Here is a 20,349-nt window from a genome sequence, read left to right on the forward strand (position 1 = left end):
TTAACTAGCCAATTAACCAATCTCCGGGGCAGCTAATGGCTCTGCCAGTTCTCATAAATGAGAAACAATTTCAGAACCTCTCACCACAACGCAGCATGAAATTATGCCTCATTGTTCTTGTCTCTGCCGGCAGAGCCGGCCTGGAGGTGAGGGGCAAGGTGGTGTCGTGGACAGTGGACAAGGTTTATGTTCACACATAGCTGGGCTTATATTTCAGAGCAGTTACTGTAAGAATTAAATAAGGCCATATATGAAGATGAGATAATTTTCGCAAAGCTCTAGGCACTTCATGATAATGGCCAGCACTTTTTAAGTGCTTCTAGTGGGCTAGGCACAGAGCTGAAACCTACATTCTTCTCTCATTTACTCTCATCCACTGCCTTAGGAGGTAGGGACTATTCACACTGATATTTGATGATAAGACAACACAGGATCACAGAGGAAAGAGAGTTGTCACAGCTGGTGAAGGGAAGAATCAATATTTGAATGGGCTTTACCATTACAATATGAAGGTAGCCGTTATTATTATGCCTATTATTAACTCATAATAATGAGTACCATGTATTTTTTAAAATTTATTTTATTGAAGCATAGTTGATTTACAATGTTGTGTTAGTTTCTGCTGTACAGCAACATGATTCAGTTATACATATATATACATAATTTTTCATATTCTTTTCTATTATGGTTTATTACAGGATATTGAATATAGTTCCCTGTGCTATACACTAGGACCTTGTTGTTTATTCATTCTGTATATAATAGTTTGCATCTGCTAATCCCAAACTCCCATTCCATCCCTCCCATACTGCCACCCCCCCACCCTTGGCAACCACAAGTCTGTTCTGTGAGTCTGTTTCTGTTTTGTGGAAGTTCACTTATGTCATATTTTAGATTCCATATATAAGTGATATTATATGGTGTTTGTCTTTCTCTTTCTGACTTACTTCGCTTAGTATGATAATCTCTAGGTTCATCCATGTTGCTGAAAATGGCATTATTTCATTCTTTTTTATGGCTGAGTAATATTCCATTGTGTGTGTGTGTGTGTGTGTGTATCACATCCTTTTCATCCATTCATCTGTCAGTGGACATTTAGGTTGCTTCCATGTCTTAAAGAGTGCCATGTATTTAACACATACTATAAATAGCCTCCAAACCAGAGGCATTTCACAATAAATGCAATGTGATATGAGCCCATCCTCTTGGTTCTGATTCTCTGCTTACCAGGCAAAGAATGGACTCAGAACCAAGAGGGCGGGGTCTTGGAGAGAAGGCTTGAAGACTCAAGGAAATTCTTGGAAGAAAAACAAACTCAGAACTCCTTCCCTGATATTGAAAGAAGGCCTTCATTTTTCTTGTTTGGATTTTAGACTTTCATTCACAGATTCCTGTTTGCTTTTAAGCCCCATTGCCTTCCAGCTGGCTGGGTAACAAATCAGAATAAGTCACACACATGAAGCACTTACCATCTACCACGTGCCATTCTAAACACTTTACATGTTTTATCCTCTCTAGCTCTCAAGACAGCCTGGGGAGGTACCTGGTATTATGAGCCCTATTTTACAGATGAGGAAATCTGAAGTAAGTGATTTCCGCAAGGACACAGCTATAAGTGGCACACTCAAGGGTAAGTCTTCCAGACTCCAAAGCCAAGTTCATAGCCACTACTGTGAATTGCACTCTCTTCGACACATTTTAGAGTTGTAAGCAAAATCCTTTGCCAGATGGCTTTATGATAATTTCACGGTCCATCCACTGCTATGAATGGGACCAGTTGGTTTTTCCATCCACCGTGCTTTTTCCATGATGTGCATCAGGGGCCACAGGGCAGGACAAGGATGGTGGTTGTGGGACCACCTATCATTAGCTGTTTTACATTCTCCACAAAAGATTTCATAGGAAGGAAATGTTTAGCTAAAGATTAAATGTGAAAGCTACTGAAACAGACCAGTCAGAACCATGTGGGGATAAGGAACTACACACATGCTCACATCTGCTTGTGAAATGGGCCTTACCTAAGGTGGCTTAAGGCAGCCTGAAACTAGGATGTGGAGCCAGCAAACACCAGTAGCTCCTGGAGAAACAGTCACGAATTTTAAATGGTCTAAAGTGTCCCACCACCTCTTTTATATAACCCACAAGCTAAGGCTGGTTTTTGCCTATGTAGATGATTAGAAAAAAATCAAAAGAAGAATACTGTTTCATGACAAGTAAAAAAATAGATGAAATTCAACTTTCAGTGTCTATAAATAAAATTGTATTGAAACACAACCATGCCCATTTGTTTATGGTTTTCATGCCAAATGGCAGAGCTGAGTAGTTGTGGCAGAGACGGCAAAGCCAAAAATATTGACTCTCTGGCTAAGGAAAATTTTGCTGATCACTGTCCTGGAGATTTCTGTCCTGGGAAGTAGCACACACCCTGGGAGTGCAAAAGTGGAAAGCAAACAGGAATTTGGGCCTTTTGGGACTGGAGGACGTACTCCAAGCTGGTGATTCTAAAGCAGATAATGCTCATCTATGGCAAATCTGGACTGCAGAATGGTTTGTTTGGTGTATTTGTTTGCTTTGTTCTGTTTTTTACTTGTAGTATTTTATTGTATTTTTAAAAAATTAAATATGCTGCTGCAATTTAAAATTCAGGATATGTCACATGAATGCTGATTTGCAGCTTCTCTTGAAAAATGGGGCTCTCTGTCCCACATTTCCATGGGAAAACAATCCCTAGCAGCTGGGCATCAGCAACACCCCCTTTGGACTGGGTGCCAGCTCTCTAGTTGGCCAAAGTTCCCCCCACCTCCCCAGGCCCTATGTCACTTGCGGAACCTATGGCAAATTACCTCTCCAAACCTCAGTTTCTTCTTCTCCAGGATAAAGATAATAACAATAATAACTTCATGCGGTTGTCATCATAATTAATTGAAGCTGTAATAGTAGTTACAGCACCTGGTGCTGTACTCAGCATTTTCCACAGAACTCTGTTAAAATCAGGTAATGACGTAAGGCACTTAGTACAGTTCCTGGCATGTGGTAAGAACTCAATAAATTATAGCTATTCCTACCATTGGTTTTGGTAGGTATTTTAGGACCAGAAGAGACACATTGGTGCCATGGTGAGATTTTAAAAATCAATATAAAAGGAAAGGGAGGGCTTCCCTGGTGGCGTAGTGGTTGAGAGTCCGCCTGCCGATGCAGGGGACACGGGTTCGTGCCCCGGTCCGGGAAGATCCCACATGCCGCGGAGCGGCTGGGCCTGTGAGCCGTGGCCGCTGAGCCTACGCGTCCGGAGCCTGTGCTCCGCAACGGGAGAGGCCACAACAGTGAGGGGCCCGCGTACCGCAAAAAAAAAAAAAGGAAAGGGAATCAAGAAGTTCCCTGAGGAAGACTCCACACTGAAAATGAAGCTGCTGGCACAGGTCATACACTCATCAAAAAGTGAACTTGGCCATTCATATAAGTAGCATATTGCCAGCTCCCAGAAATAACCAGTATTTAGCATTTCTGTGTGTTTCCTTCCAGGCTCCCCTCACACCCCCTACTGCTCCCCCTACCCCCAGGCTTTCACACACAAATTGTTTTATAAAATCAGGATCTTGCTGGTCTTCTTTTCACTTACATTTTCTCATCAGTATTTCCCCACATCAGTAAATCTAAGAAAAAAAGGATGGGATTGGACTTGCCCATGAACTGCAGAGGCTGGAGCCAAAAGAGATGCTGAAAACAGGTACCCTGCAAGGGTGAAGTCAGGATACAAAGATAAGCACTGTCCTAGCAGAGTTTAGGCTAAGGCACTGGGACAGAGAGAAGCAGAAACCAGGAACGTGGTAAACCAGGAGAAGGATCAGTGGTGGTTGGTCTGGGGGACAGATCCAGTGGTGACAGGTGAGAGGTGATGGGAACCCAGAGTAGAGCATGTAGAAGAGCTAGGCTGTGAGAATCCACAGACTCCAGGACCCCAGGAAGAGGTTTGGAACGGCAGATAGAGCCAGGAGAGATTTCCCGAAGTGTTGAAGTATAATTACAGAGACTGGCTATGGGGTGACAACAAGCCTCATCCTGGGCAGAGAAGATTGTGCTAATGGTTCTTCTCTGGCTCAGACAATAGAAGGATACTTCCTTCCTATGAGGAAGGCGCCTCCTTTAAACCAAAAATCCTTCTCAAAGGTCAAACCCTAGAAATAGTCCCATTACAATCAAGAATGAGATATGAATGCCCACAATTGCCTCTATTATGTACCATGATTCTATAAGCTCCAGTGCAAGAAGAAATAAAACGGAATTAAGAGTTATACGCAATAGAAAAAAAAATAGGGTAAAATTATCATTTTTCCAGGTGATAGAATAGTCTATTTGGGAAGCTGGAGGCAATTTGCTAGGAAAAAAATAGTAGAATGAATGAAAGAACTCAAGAAGTTGGCTTCTTCTAAGACATTAAACCATACAATAAAGCTGTAATAATTAAGTCATTGTGGCACTGACATTTAAAAGGAACATATATTAGGATATTTTTTCAAAGAAGAGAAATATTACAAAGAAAATAAGAAGCAGTCCATTATCCCGTATTCAGAGAATCCCTGTTAAATTAAAAGAATATATGTATGTAGTTAGAAAATTCAAACAGTATATACAGAATGGCACAAGATTAAAGTAAAAGTACTTCCCTCATCACCAAAAATTCTCTCACTTGATAACTTCGTAGAGTGATTTTTGTTAACTGAATGTTGAATGAAATCATGTCTAAGCTGAGATCTGAAGGTTAATTAAAAGTTAATCAGAGTAAGGGAGGTGTGTGCCTTCAGGCAGAGTGGAATAGTGTGTGAGGTGATGAGGGAGTGAGTGAGGTGATGGGAGTGAGTGAGTCCCCATCTGGGGGATGGGGGTAGTAGTTCAGGGCTTTCAGAGGATCCGTGGTGGTTGGTCTGGGGGACAGATCCGGTGGTCACTGGTGACAGGTGATAATGTGATGGGTACCTGGGGTAGGGCAGATATGAGAACTGGGCTGTGAAGATTGATTGATTCAAACTTTTTCTCCTCCTTCCTTCCTTCCTCCCTCCCTCCCCTCTCCCCCCTCCCCTCCCCTCCCCTCCCCTTCCTTCCTTCCTTCCTTCCTTCCTTCCAGCCTTACCCCAAATTTATCAAACACCCACAGTGTACCAGAGTTGTTTTAAGTCCTAGGAATTTGACTAGTGGCCAAGACAGAGAAGATTCAGGTCCTCAGAATTTACATTCTCACTGGAAAAGAGAGTCTATAAAGTCAATAAAAGAACAAGATAACTGTGCTCTGAAGGAAGCCCACAAGATGATGTGATGGTGACTGTGCATTGGGTGGGGGAGATGGTGGGCAATTTGGGGCAGGGTGGTTCGGGGGGACAGGTGAGCTCAGACATGATAAAAAGAAAGAGTCAGTTGTGTGAAGAGCCAGGGAAAGAGCTTTGTAGGCCAAGGGCACTGCAAGCACACAGGCTCTGGAGTTGGGAATGAGCTTGGTTAGTTTGGGGGACAGAAGAGAGGCCAGTGGGTGGAAGAGGGCCTATGGTGGCGGCGTTACCAGGTCCCTCAGCTGCACTTCTAGCTGTCCCTTCAGGACTGAGGTCTCTGGAATGTCTAGGAGGTTGGGTTGCACAAGGACCAATGTCAACTCCATCTCTTCCTTAGGATCAGTGTAACCTAAAGGACCTATGTGGTCCTGAGTGGCTTCCAGACATGCAAGGGAGGCAGCCAGGGTGGGGAGGGAGCCCCTAAAATGGGACATTTTTGTTTTTAACTGTTAAGGCCCTTGTCCCATATCTCCAGGGAAAGTGGTGCTTCCACATCCCTGGGCTCAGTCTCCATCCTGAGTATTTCCTTTCAGATCCGAGTACTGCAGGCACCCAGCCTGATCCTGGGAAATGGCCATCAACGGTCACGAAGTAGGGATTAGGCTGTTTTGCTGTGAATTTTTACAAACAAGTCAGATTCTTGCAATCTGGAGAAACAGAGCCTGCCCCCTCTTCAGCATGTACATATTTGACCTGGAGAGAGGTCGTGTGGTGCAGTGTAGGAGCAAAGCTTGGAGCCCTCAGGCCTGAGTTCGAATCTCTATTCCACCACTTACTAACTCACTAATTGGGCGACCCTGGGTGAGTTATTTATTCCCTTGAGTCTTTGTCTCCTCATCTGTTAAAATATCAATAATCTGCAGATGTTAGGATTTCTCAAAGAAGTAAGTACATTATCTGCACTTTGTTTAGATGTACTCTGGGCCAGGCATTGGGTTAAGGGATCTCTGGGTACTGCTTACCACCCCATGGAGCAGGCACTCTTACTGGTCATAGGCTGGGGTGAGGCGTATGGATTCTGGAGCCAGACTGCCTGCATGTGAGTGCCAGCTGTGCCAGGTATTAGCTACAAGTTACTTAACTTATGTGTGTCTCAGTTTCCTCATCTGTAAACGGAGAATACTAACGGTATCTAGCTCGTGGGTTTTTTTGTTTGTTTGTTTGTTTGCTGTATGCGGGCCTCTCACTGTTGTGGCCTCTCCCGTTGCGGAGCACAGGCTCCGGACGCGCAGGCTCAGCGGCCATGGCTCACGGGCCCAGCCGCTCCGCGGCACGTGGGATCTTCCCGGACCGGGGCACGAACCCGTGTCCCCTGCATCGGCAGGCGGACTCTCAACCACTGCGCCACCTGGGAAACCCTGTGGGGTTTAATGAGGATTAGAAGAGTTAATATTTGTCAAGTGCTTTAGAGAGATGGTAAGTATTGTGCGTGTGTGCTAATTCAGTCAATCCATTTCTAGATGGGGAAACTGAGGCCTAAAACCAAGGTCTGTCTAACTAACCTCAGAGCCTGAGATCTTAGCAAAATCCCCTAAGTGGCACTAACACAGTGCTGGGCACCAAGAAGAGGGTTAACAAGGGACAGCTCTTAATGTTATTTGCGAACTCTGTTTCGAGCGTGGGGGGAGAGGAAGCCAGGGGGAAGCTGGAGATCGTGTCTCCTCCCTGCCACCCTCACATGGACATATCTACACATGGGTAGACCTGTGTGTGTGTGCGTGCGTGCGTGTGTGTGTGCGCGCGTGTGCGCATGCGTGTGTGTGTGCGTGTGCACCCATACAGGGCTGGGCCAGGCAGGCAGCCTGAGGAGCTGGCCCACCCCAGCAGGAATAGGCCTAGACCACCTGCTGTACCAAGTTTGGGCAAGGGCCAGACAGAGCTTTTCTGGGTCAGCTAAAGACAGCTCTGCCTTTAGGAGTTTGGGCCTCAAGTCAGGAAATACTAGACCCAGAGCAGAAAGACCTGGGGAAATGAGAGAGTCATCCACAGCCCAACCTTTTCAAGTATGCGGTCCTGAAGGGAGACCCTGAATGGGGAGCAGCTGTCCCCAGGATGTCCCTCCTCGGATGGGAGGAGGTCCCATTGGCAGAGCCTCTCAGTGGTCTTCAGGAGGGGCCCCATCCGCCTCCCATGGACAGTGAGAAGCCCACATTGATGGTCCTGGGCACAATTGGGTGGCTGTGGCACCACCCAACCTGACAAAGGGTTACTTCTGAGCAGTCTCTGGACCGTTACCATGTGCTCAGAATGAGGGTGGATCCTCCTAACCAGCCCACCGAGCCCAGCGTCAGTGCCCAGAACCTGGTCCAGCCCAGAAACACAGCTAAACCAGTGCCCAGAGCTTGGCCGCATCTCAGCCACGAGTCCAGCTGAAATGCCAGGCCCCTGAAATCCAGCTCAGAATCAAAACAAAGGCTCACTGGAGACCAGGGCTCTGGGTCCAGCGATACAGGTCGTTTAAGTCCCCATTGTGATGAATCCGCCTTGAGAAATCGGGAAAGAAGAACAAACATCAAGTTTGTCTGTGCCCCGGACGTACTTGTGTTAAGAAAGCAAAAGTCACCACCTGATTGTAAGAATGTTTGGTTTCCTGGTGTTAAAGCAGTGTTAAATATCCTCTTTATTACAGAGCATAAGTTACCTTAAAACGGTGGTTCTCAACATGGGCTGCAAATGGGAATTACGGGGGCTGGGGACACAGTAAGAAAATACGGATGCTCTGTTCTATCCCTGGAGATTCTTACTAATTAGTCAGGGCATCTGGAGTTTGCAGAGCTCCCCAGATGAGTCTAACTGTTCAGCTAAGGTTGAGACCCACAGCCTTTAGGGGAGTTCACTCATAAGTAGGGACCATTATTTCACAGGAAATAATAAAGTTCAAAGATGTACTTCCAGCTTTATCTTGAAAATGAAAAGATCATTTATGAGAATATGTTTATTTTGTCTTATCTTTTCTTACTATGCACTAGGGTGAACGAAAAAGTAAGTTATGTGGATTTTTGGTGGGAAGGGGCATCCTTTGTCTGATAAAATCACATGATGGTCCAGTATGAAATCTTTCACTTTCCCAGCTGGATTATAAAGTCTGACTTTCAGAGCAGGATCATAAAGTGGGTCATTTCTGCAAAAAATATTTGAGCATGTCATCATTTTCTCAAGGGCTTCTCTTAATCCTTTAACATTCAAATCACTGGATGCGCCTACCACGTCATCCCTCTTGTCGGTTTGCTCTTCTCCCACTGTTAACCAGTGCCCCTCTGCCAAGCTCTCGGCCGCCCACGGCTGGCATGTCACACCACGCCAGCAGATCTTCAGTGCCCCTCACATCCATCTCATGAAGTCCTGTGTATTTTGCGAGATACGCAATCTCACCTTGCAATCATTTTTGCCTCCTGTTTGCATCGCATGGTCACATGCTGACAAGAGCTGGCAATCAGAGAGAGGCTGCCCGGCAAAGACTGTGAATTGTAGGGTATTAAACGGGGGTGGGGTGGGGTTGGAGGTGTGTTTGAGTAGAGACTGGCTTTATAAATGGTCAGGTGATGAATCACATATGCACATTAAGATGGAGTTTGCTGGCTTGTCTGTGCAGCCGCGCACGTGCAGGGATTTGGATAATGAATTCACGGATAATGAGGACCCTGAACTACACTTGGTCTCTCTGAGCAAGATGAAGCACTTGGGGGTACAGCAATTACGGCCCACGGCTCCTAATAAGAGCACCACTGGAGTGAGTGAGCTAAGGAGAAATAAACATCCTCTTCTGAGGTGCCTGAACTGCTGTCAGTGCACATCCTGAATTCAGTCTTGTTCCACAGATGTCTACTGAGGTACCTGCTTTGCATTAAGCAGTGTCCTGGGCACGTCGGATTCATCAGTGAATGAAACAGTGTAGGTTCCGGATCTCAAGGCTATTACATGCTAGTGGGGGAGAGACCGAGAGTGAACAAATAAATGAACAAAACAAAGGTTTCTGTAAAAAGGAAGAGGTAATTGCAAATAGTGATAAATGCCATGAAAATAATAAACCCCAGAGAGAGAGAGTGACCTGGGGGCAGTGGGGGAAAATTGTGAGGTTGGGTGGACAGGGAAGGCCTCTCTGAGAAGGTGACCCGAGTGACAAGATGAAGCCACTCAAGGGAAGATCTGAGGGGAGAACTTTCTAGGAAGAGGGCATCACAAGTGCAAAGGCCCCAGGGAAAGATAATACTTAGTGTGTTTCTGGAACCAAGGGGAGTGCAGGGAGCAGAGTGAGTGAGGGGGAGGCAGGATAAGACCAGTTCCACGAAGGAGCCAGATGATGGAGTCCCTTCCAGGCCAGGGCTGGAAGCTGGAGAGGCGTGTGGTCCATGCTTTTGGAGGGCTTTACACATGTGAGAAACACAATCTGATTTATAGCTTTAGAAGATCTCTTAGAAGATGGCAGGGGCTTGCAGAGGAGCAGGAAGGGAAGAGCATCTTCAGAGGAATCACTGAAAGCCATCCTGAACCTTCTGAAGAAGTAACTGCCGATGGCGGAGGAATGGCGGTCCAGCCAGAGTCCAGCCACATCCACCCAGAGAGAGCTGCTCCGTCGAGAGAGTGTCCTGCCTTAGAACCAAGCGCAGGAAGTGGAGCTCAGAGCAGGGCACTGTGGGTGCTACCTGTCCTTCTCTGCACCCAGTTCTAGGCCTGATTTATTTCTGAAGAGCCTGGTGTTGGGCATTTTGCTTCATCAGCCCCTCTGCTTGGTTTGGGGTAAAATCTTTCCCTGGTCCTTAATTATTTGGTTGATTGCAGGCCCAACTGGAACACCAGCCTAGCCCAAAACCCAGGTCCTAGCCGGTCCTGGATCACAGAGCCGAGAGCCCGGCCCATCCTAGCCGAGACGGCAGTTCTATCCAGTTCTGTGTTCTAGATCCCCTTTGCAGCCTGGCACCCAGCCTGGCACCTGGAACTTCACAGGCGCTGCTGTAGGATTAACCAACTACGCAGAATAAGCCACATGTTTGGGGTACCAGGAAAGCAGGGGTACAGAGAGAGAGAAAAAAAATGAGAATTGGAAATTAATTGATATTTGACTTTTACAAAAGAGCATTAAAATAGCACAGAAAAAACTCCAGAAGTGTGTTGATCTTTCTTATTTAATAGCTTAGTATTATTATTTTAGTATCGGATTATCTATGAGGGTGGGGTGGCCACCATAATCATTTTAGTGCTTCTAAAAATCATCTTAATCCTGCCTCGGCAAGCATTGGCAGGAATCGAGAGCCCATCCATTTCCAGACCACACAGGTAGCTGTGGCCATGGCAGGGGCTCTGGGGAGAAGGCTGAGGCCCCTTCATCTCTGCTGCTTGTAAGTGGTGACAGTTTTCCTCCAGAGGTGCCTGGAAATGTTGGACCCACCTGCATAAGAATCACCTGGGCTCTTAGGGAAAAAAGCACATTTCTCGGCCCCCTACATGACTTAGTGATTTAGGGAGAGTCTGAGAAACTGCTTTTTAGCAAGCTCCTCCAGGATTCTGATGAGCACCGGAGTTTGAGAGCCACATTCTGCAGCCAGATGGATGCGTGGTCATTGTCACACACACAGATGACTCGGCCTCTGTGGGTATGTGAGACCTTGGCTGGGGAACAGGTCCAGACAGGGTTTTGGAGGGTTTGTGGAGAGCGATTCCCTCTTAGAAGATGGAGGTTGAGGCCATACAAGACTTTTTCTCAACGAATGAGCATCACACAGTCCTGAGTCCCTGCCCCCGGCTGTGAGCTCAGAGCAGCCCATTCTTTGGACTTGGCCTTCACATTCCCAGGCGCTAGAAGTTCCCAAAGGCAGCGCCACACATGGTCACAGAGACACACTGACAGACCTGAGGGACATTCATTGTGTGACTTGGAATCTACTCCTCATTACTGGACCCCTTCATTTGTTCTTTAACTGCTGTAAGCAGCATGTAAATGGCACACTTACAGTATAACAGGTGGAGGCATGGGGTTCAAAAGGTTATTGTTTTTTGTTTTTTTTAATTTTTTGCGGTACGCGGGCCTCTCACTGTTGTGGCCTCTCCCGTTGCGGAGCACAGGCTCTGGACATGCAGGCTCAGCGGCCATGGCTCACGGGCCCAGCCGCTCCGCGGCATGTGGGATCTTCCCGGACCGGGGCATGAACCCATGTCCCCTGCATCGGCAGGCGGACTCTCAACCACTGCGCCACCAGGGAAGCCCTTATTGTTATTTTTTAATAGACTTGACTTTTAAGAGCAGTTTTAGGTTCACAGCAAAATTGAGGGGATGGTCCAGAGATTTCCCATATCCTCCTCCCCCAACACATGCATAGCCTCCCCCATTATCTGCCTCCCCACCAGAGTGGTACCTTTGTTACAACTGATGAACTTACATTGATACATGGTTATCACTCAAATCCATAGTTTACATTATGGTTCATTCTTGGTGTTGTATATTCCATGGGTTTGGACAAACGTGTAACAATATGTATCCATCATGATAGTATCACACAGAGTAGTTTCACTGCCTTAAAAAAATCCTCTGTGCTTCACCTATTCATCCATCCCTCCACTGAACCCCTGGCAATCACTGTTCCTTCTACTGTCTCCGTAGTTTTGCCTTTCCCAGAATGTCATATAGTTGGAATCACACAGTATGTGGCCTTTTGAGATTAGCTTCTTTCACTTAGTAAAACGCATTTAGGATTCCTCCATGTCTTTTCATGGCTTCATAGCTCATTTTTTTAGCACTGAATAATATTCCATTGGATGTGCTACAGTTTATTTATCCACTCACCTACTGAAGGACATCTTGGCTGCTTCCAGATCTTGGCAATTGTGAATATAGTTGCTATAAATATCCATGTGTAGGCTGTTGTGTAGATATAAATACCAAGGAGTATTTGGGTAAATACCAAGGTGTGTGATCCAGAGTACAGTGAGAGGGAGGGGTGTGAGTAGGACAAGGTGGGACGGGAGAGGTGAGAGGAGGTCAGATGGGCTTTACTTTGAGAGCCTGGTTTTATTCCAAGTACAGCACAGGTACACATATACCAAAGCATCCTCCAAAGTGGCTGTTCCATTTTGCATTCCCACCAGAAATGCATGAGAGTTCCTGCTGCTTCACATCCTCGCCAGCATTTGGTGTTGTCAGCATTCTGGATTTTGGCCATTCTAATAGGTACTTGTAGTATCTCATCGTTTTAATTTGAATTTGCCTGAAGACATGTGATGTGGAGCATATTTTCATATGCTTATTTGCCATCCATATATCTTCTTTGATGACATGTCTGTTTTGGTCTTTGGCCCATTTTAAAATCAGCTTCTTTGTTTTCTTATTGTTGGTTTTTAAGAGTTCTTTATATATTTTGGGTAACAGCCCTTTATCACATGTATCTTTGGCAGATATTTTCTCCCAGCCTGTGGCTTATCTTCTCATTTTCTTGACATCGTCTTTAAAAAGGTGGTTTTTTCAACCCTAATTTGGCACTTTCTTCATTAAAAAAATAATCCAGAAAAGTTTCGTTTTTTGTAAAGTGGCATCTTTTAAATCGTGAGGGACCTGGGCTCAGTTTCCGCCCCCCTGCAATCTCTGTGAACGTGTTGCAGGATCAAACCCACAAACCTGGAGTCTATGTTGAAACTGTCCATATAGAAAGCCACACTTTCGACATTTTGTGCCATTCTGACTCCACTAACCTGAGAAGGGGGAGAGAGAGTCTCCTGCATCTGTTTCCAGCTCCCTTGGACTGCTCATTTCAACCTTCACTGGGCAGCTCTGCCCAGCACAAACAGATTTGCTCCCAAGCAAATCCATCCTGGGCCCTGACATTTATCCAGCATCTTTAACTCTTTTCTATTCATTAAGCATGGGTGGTGGCCATGGCAACCATTAACTGCACCTGACATCCAGGAATAGTTCTGGCGTTTCGAGCAAACACCATCCTGGGATTTAGTTCTGCAAGGTACAGAGCCTGACTGCCTCCCTGTAACCTGTGCGGACGTCATGGTTTCTCCCCTGAAACTAAGGTGCCCTCCAGACCTCTTGCCTGTCTGGACAGGAGAAAGAATGTGGGGCCTCTTCCTCCAAATCCCCCATTCTCACTGCCCACTCACGCACTAGAGTCCTTTTGAGCTGCAGTATGATGGGGGTGAGGCAGGGGGCATCTCTAGGTGGGATGAGTCTAAGGGCAGGTGTGTGTGTGTGTGTGTGTGTGTGTGTGTGTGTGTGTGTGAGAGAGAGAGAGAGAGAGAGAGAGAGAGAGATGGGGTAGGGATGCCCCCACCTACCCCCAGGGGAGCATCTGGAGTTATCAGAGGTGGATACAAATATATTTTAGGAAAGCAGAGAAGGTAAATGGGCCTGGTGCCCAAGTGTGGATATGACTGTTTGCCTGTGTGCTGGCGAGTGTGTGTGTTTTGGGGTGTGGTATATGTGTACCTGTGCTGTACTTGGAATAAAACCAGGCCCTTAGAGTAAAACCCATCTGACCTCCTCTCATCTCTCCCGTCCCACCTTGTCCTACTCACACCCCTCCCTCTCACTATACTCTGGATCAGCTATTCTCAAACTTTAATATGGGCACCTTGTAAAAATGTGGATTTGAAACCCGCAGGTCTGGGAAAGGGGCTGAGATTCTGCCTCTTCTGGGATTTCTAACCAGCTCCTAGGTGGTGCAGATGCTGCTGGTCTGTGAACCACACTTTGAGTAGCCAGGTCTGGCCCAGGGGCTCTCATTCCTGGCTGACCCCAGATCACCCAGAAGCTCTTAAATAGTACTGGTGCCTACATTGACAGACGAATGGATAAAGAAGATGTGGCACATATATACAATGGAATATTACTTAGCCATAAAAAGGAATGAAATTGAGTTATTTGCAGTGAGGTGAATGAACCTAGAGTCTGTCATACAAAGTGAAGTAAGTCAGAAAGAGAAAACCAAATACTGTATGCTAATGCACATATATGGAATCTAAAAAAATGGTACTGATGAACCTAGTGGTAGGTCAGGAATAAAGACGCAGATGTAGAGAATGGACTTGAGGACACGGTGTGGGGGGGGCGGGGGGAAGGGGAAGCTGGGATGAAGTGAGAGAGCAACACTGACATAGATACACTACCAAATGTAAAATAGGTAGCTAGTGGGAAGCAGCCGCATAGCACAGGGAGATCAGCTCGGTGCTTTGTGACCACCTAGAGGTGTGGGATAGGGAGTGTGGGAGAGAAATGCAAGAGGGAGGGGATATGGGGATATATGTATACTTATAGCTGATTCACTTTGTTATACAGCAGAAACTAACATAACCTTGTAAAGCAATTATACTCCAATAAAGATATTTTTAAAAATAGTACTGGTGCCTAGACCCCAATGCAGACCAGTGGAATCAGAATTTCTGGATGTGAGGCTCAGTCTTTTTAGCTCCCCCAGGTGATTCTACTGTGCAGGAGATTGAGGAACACAGCTTTTTGCCTGGACCACTCTCTCCCGGCCCTTCACGGAGCTGTCTTGTCCTTAGCGTTTAGATCTCCACCTGCCTTGAACACTTTCAGTCACTTCCTTCACAAAGCTTATGATTATATGTGAGTGTGCTTGTTATCTTGTTTATATTTATTGCCTTGTTTAATTTCTGACTTCTTCACTAGAATATAAGCACCACTGTGTCTCAAACATCTTCTACAAGGCCTGGTACGTAGTAGGTGATTCATAAGTATTTATCGAATGTCTGTTTGTCGTGTGTTGTATCTGAGGGAATTTTAGACAAGGTGGCTTTCTGTTGGATAAGGACAAAAGTCCTATGCAGTCCTCTGTGATCTGGACCTTGCCCATTGCCAGATTCTTCTCCCCACACTCCTCTTGCACTGGCTTTGTTTTTCTCACCTGCCTCAGGACATTTGAATCTATACTCTCTCTGCCTCATACATGCTTCTCTATCCATTCCCCATTTGATTAATTCCTACTTTTCCTTAAGATCTTACCATCCACACATCCTCAGGCTGATGCCATCTAATTATTTGCTCTCACAGCACCCCATGCTTTTCTTTTGGGGGACATATTATAAATAATTAATTATGGGTTTAATTATATGTCTGTTTATTCTATGCTACTATAAATTCCAAGAATGCATCTCCTGCTTTTTATTTATTTATTTGTTTGTTTGTTTATTACTTTTGGCTGCATTGGGTCTTCGTTGCTGCAGGCAGGCTTTCTCTAGCTGCAGCGAGCCGGGGCTGCTCTTCATTGTGGTGCGTGGGCTTCTCATTGCAGTGGCTTCTCTTGTTGTGGAACATGGGCTCTAGGTGCGTGGGCTTCAGTAGTTGTGGTGCACGGACTCAGTAGTTGTGGCTCGCGGGCTCTAGAGCGCAAGCTTAGTAGTTGTGGTACACGGGCTTAGCTGCTCCGCAGCATGTGGGATCTTCCCGAACCAGGGTTCGAACCCATGTCCCCTGCATTGGCAGGCAGATTCTTAATCACTGCGCAACCGGGGAAGCCCCATCCACCTCCTTGTTTACTGCTGTCTTCCCAGTGCCTGGCGCACAGTAGGTCATTAAATAAACAAATAAGTAAATGAAGGGATGAGTATTAAGTATCTCCTCCAAGTCTGAAGTCCTCTCTAAGCTTCTTGTGTTAGCATCTCTTCACTGCCTGAGACCCTCTTATCCCAGAGCCTTTCGGAACCTGAGCCCTTGAATTGCCCACTTTCCTTTTCCCTCTTCCTAAGTCTGTGGCTTTTTCTCTTTAGGTCCTCAAGCCAAGCCCACTCCTTAAATACATGCATCTCTCTCCAAGGGGGATGCTGAAGCTCACAGCACATCCACTGCACCCCCTTCAGCTGACAGTGCTGTCCCCTGGTTGTGGCCAGCCAGCCTCAGGCCTGGAGCCTACAGTCAGCTGTCACTAGCTAGGCTGGTTCAGGATCCAGTGGCAGCGGGGAGAGATCATGGTGTGTCTCTCTGGTGATCAGGGAGGCTGAGGTCACTGATCAGTCCCAGCACTCTGGAGGGGACATCTGTTCTACCTGCCTGAGGTTTGTCCATTTTCCTATCTTCTGATATCAGCACCCTGATTCCATTGTAGGAAATCATTTCTCCCTCACTTCAGTCCATCTATCAGGGTTGCGGGGGGAGAAGGGTGATGCCATTATTAGCTTAGAGGCGGACATGTGATGACCAATCAAAATTCTAAATTGGCCTGGCTGTTGTGGTTGGCTAAAGGGGGAGCCCATGACCTAGATGTGACCAGTCAACACATTCCACCTCCCTGATCAGAGTGATTGGCTCAGGGAAGGGCAAGTGACCAAGCTGGTCTATTGAGGATAGTCCTGGAGCCTTGGCTAAAACTGTTAAGGAAGGAAAATGTTCCTTCCCACTGTGTTGCTAAGGTAGTAAGCTGGAACTGGAGCTTGGCAAGGACCCCTCTTGGAGAGGGCAAGCCTGAGGGTGAAACTGAGATGAAAACGTATTGCTGAGAGGGGTTGACGGTCTGAATCTTGATGACATCATTTGAACCCCTGGATCCAACCATGCCTGAATTAGGTAAACCCTTGGGTGTTTCAGTTACATAAGCCAGTAGCTCCTCAGTCTGCTTATGATTATTGGAGATGGGTTTCTGTCATTTGCAATCAAGAGTGTTCACAAATATAAGATCACCTTCTTGGAACAGTAGTCTCTACTATACATTAATATATTTAAAATCCTGTTATTTGTCAATCCCAGTTCTAAGCACTTTTGGGTTTTTTTGTTTTGGGGGCTTTTTTTTTTTGCAGTACGTGGGCCCCTCACTGTTGTGGCCTCTCCCGTTGCGGAGCACAGGCTCCGGACGCGCAGGCTCAGCAGCCATGGCTCACGGGCCCAGCCGCTCCGCGGCATGTGGGATATTCCCGGACCGGGGCACGAACCCGTGTCCCCTGCATTGGCAGGCGGACTCTCAACCACTGCGCCACCAGGGAAGCCCGATGATGGTGCCTTTAATGAAGCAGTTAGGTCAGGAGGTGGGAGAAGCTTTTGGCTGATTCTGTATTTTGAAGGCAGAGCTGACAAGATTTGGATGTTGGATGTCGGGGGAGAAAAGAGGCATCAAGGTGTCTAAGTTTTTGGCCTGTCCGAACAGGGTAAGTAGTGGTGCCAGGAAACAAGATGGGAAAACTGGACAAGGAGCAGGTTTCAGAAGGAAATTAAGAAACTAAATTCGCTCTCAGAAAAATACAGTTGTATTCATGCAGACTTGGGTTTGTGGGCTGAGATCTGTATTCATTAGAAATACAAGCAAAGAAGTTGGAAGAAGGTGTGTTGGAATCGAGCTCCCCCACTTCCAGTGTGACCTTGGGCCTGAACTTCATTTTTCTATAAGTGAGGACACTAGTATGTTTCTAAAAGGCTTTACTGTTGTTGTTTGTCTTGGGGGGAATTCAATAAAATAATGTATATAAAGCATCCAGCAAGGTGCCGGACACATACTGGGTGCTAAATAAAAGTCGGTTTTAGCTTTCTTCCCTTTGCCTTTCTAGGTAGAGGTCAGGTCTCTGTTTGTGGGTTGATATTTATCAATAACAACCTTGTGGAGGTGACGATCTTGACCCACACTCAGTATCAACTGCTTTACATAAACATGGAGTCAGAGTGACCTGGGATGGCATCCTGACTCTGCCACTTACTAGCTGTTCATCCTTGGGCAAGTTATCCCACCTCTCTGAGCTTTAGTTTCCATAGTTTAAAATGGGTATAATAATGTCCTCCTCAGAGGGCTGCTATGAATACTAAAGGGACTATGTAAGAGCCAAAAAGTTTGGAAATATCTTAGATGACTCTCAAGATGGGAAGGGTTGGATTCATTGAGGTGTAGTCATACTATGGACAACCAGGCAGCCTTTGCTCTGACTATATGGGTTGATCAGGAAAGATGTCCATAACGGATGCATTTTTTTAAAGTAGAAGTTTAATATGGAAGGTGTCATCTCATTTTTGTAAGGCAAAAAATAAGTGTAAGTGGATTATAAGGCAGTTTATCTGAAGAGTGGCTCTAGGAGTTGAGCAGTGCACCACCTGAGCAACTGTATATAGGTTATTTTGTGGATTGATAGCTAAATATGTACCTACTGATTTAGACATAGAATAGTCATGGATATAGATCTGGACATAGATTGTCTCAATAAGGATAGTAAAAGACTGAGAAGGTTACTTTCAACAGCGGTTACGTCTGTGGGGTAGGGAGGGACAGAATTTGAGTGGCAGAATGGGGGGACAACTTTTGCTTCTTACTCTATTTCTTAAAGTGGATTGAGTTTTACACTTTTGGTTCCATTTCCCTATATTTTTCAGATTAAACACACTCCAAAAAACAGGTTGTATGTAAGAAAATGTTTAGCTGATCACTGTCTGGGGCTTGTGTGTTCAATAAAAATGGCAACCAAAGGGGAAAAAGAGGCAATCGAGAGTGTGTTTGATGAGGAGGGGCAGGTCTGAAAGCTAAAAGAAACTGTGGCCATGAAGCTCACAGCTTGTCTTGGCAGTTTCTGGCAGATACCCAAGAGTGACCAGGGCTCCTTCGAGGTGCTAATGAGGTCATAGAGCTGTTCTCAGGAGCTGGCTGGGCTTGTTTTTCCGGGGATTTGGAGACAGTGGCTCCTTTTTCTCACCTAGCTAAGGAGTGATGCTGATGTGAGAGCTTAAGTCCTAGTAGGAGAGTGGGAGCCATCAGCAGGGCATGGGGTGACTGTGGGGGTGGATACATCTGAGTTCCAGGCCATTCTGCCCTCCTCCTCCAGCCAGTCTGGCTTCCAGTTCAGGTCCCACCATCACACTAGCTGTGTAACTTTGGCAAGTGAATTAACCACTTGAGGCCTCAGTTTCCTTATCTGGAAAATGGATATAATCATAGTCCTTAACTCTGAGGGTTGTCATGAGGATTAAATGAGATCACATAGGGGAAAGTATGTCACATGGTGAAATACTCATGAACCCCCAGCTAGAATTCGCATGAGTATTATTTCCAAGGTTTGCAATCTGTTTTCCAAAATTCTGAAATCCAAAAAGCTCCGAAAAAAAAAAAGAAAAGTTCCTTGTTATTTATTTGGGAACAAAGCTGTGAGGTCATGACATGGATTCAGCTGATGGCAAAACCTGACCTGAGCTGACTTGAGAAGGTATCCATGGTCTTTATGGATCTCGCCTGTTGGAACTATTTTGAAGTTTTGCTGCAGAGTGATTAATGCGTCTGATAGCAGGGTGCTGCCCAGAGGCGTTAAGCCACCTACGGTAAATGTACCCTAGTCCCTTTCTAAAATCCTAAACATTCTGATTCCTAAAATGCATCTGAGTACAGGTCTGTGGGTACAGCTACAGCAAAACACGTGTTCCCCAGCCTTCATGCCTTTCTCTGTATATTTATACCAGCTTTTAGTATTTGTCTGATAGGTCTCTTTAAATCAACTCGCTTTTTAAAAACCCAAATTTATTAAAAAGGAGACTTTATAACTTGACTGTAAATGGAAAGCTAGTATCACTGGCCATAAATAGAAGGCCACTTAGAAAATAAACACAATAAAAACAGAGTGATGTTGGGGCTTCCCAGGTGGCGCAGTGGTTGTGAGTCTGCCTGCCGATGCAGGGGACACGGGTCCGTGCCCCGGTCTGGGAAGGTCCCACATGCCGCGGAGCGCCTAGGCCCGTGAGCCATGGCCGCTGAACCTGTGCTCCGCAACGCGAGAGGCCACAACAGTGAGAGGCCCGCGTACCGCAAAAAAAAAACAAAACAAAAAAAACAACAAACAAACAGAATGATGTTATTAAATTCCAGCTAGACACTGTGAATTGAAAAGTAAATAGCTTTCTCCACATGTGGTGAGATGTTATTTAATACCATATCGGGATTCCAGGCATTAGCCATGGTAGGTGCCCCCTGAGGCATGGGGGCATGGGAGCTTCTGCTATGGGAGCTTCTGCTGGTGTGCTGTAATGTAGCCCCCAGGTAGAAGGAAGGGGCTAGGTAACCTCCCTTCCATCTGGGTTGGGTGGCACTGATTTTCAATGCTTCAAGGAACAGCATTAACA

At 46.0% G+C, this 20,349-nt stretch overlaps 1 protein-coding gene across 1 annotated transcript in view; it reads right to left on the bottom strand.

The window, feature by feature from the left end:
- The window catches only part of CACNG3 (calcium voltage-gated channel auxiliary subunit gamma 3), a gene marked incomplete at both ends in the record, with an annotated part of 84,357 nt that overhangs the window by 11,688 nt on the left and 52,320 nt on the right, over positions 1-20,349 (bottom strand). The gene's annotated exons all lie outside the window — the stretch shown is intronic.

The sequence above is a fragment of the Mesoplodon bidens genome, assembly GCF_964165515.1.
Source record: "Mesoplodon bidens genome assembly, chromosome: 15".
Lineage (NCBI taxonomy): Eukaryota > Metazoa > Chordata > Mammalia > Artiodactyla > Ziphiidae > Mesoplodon > Mesoplodon bidens.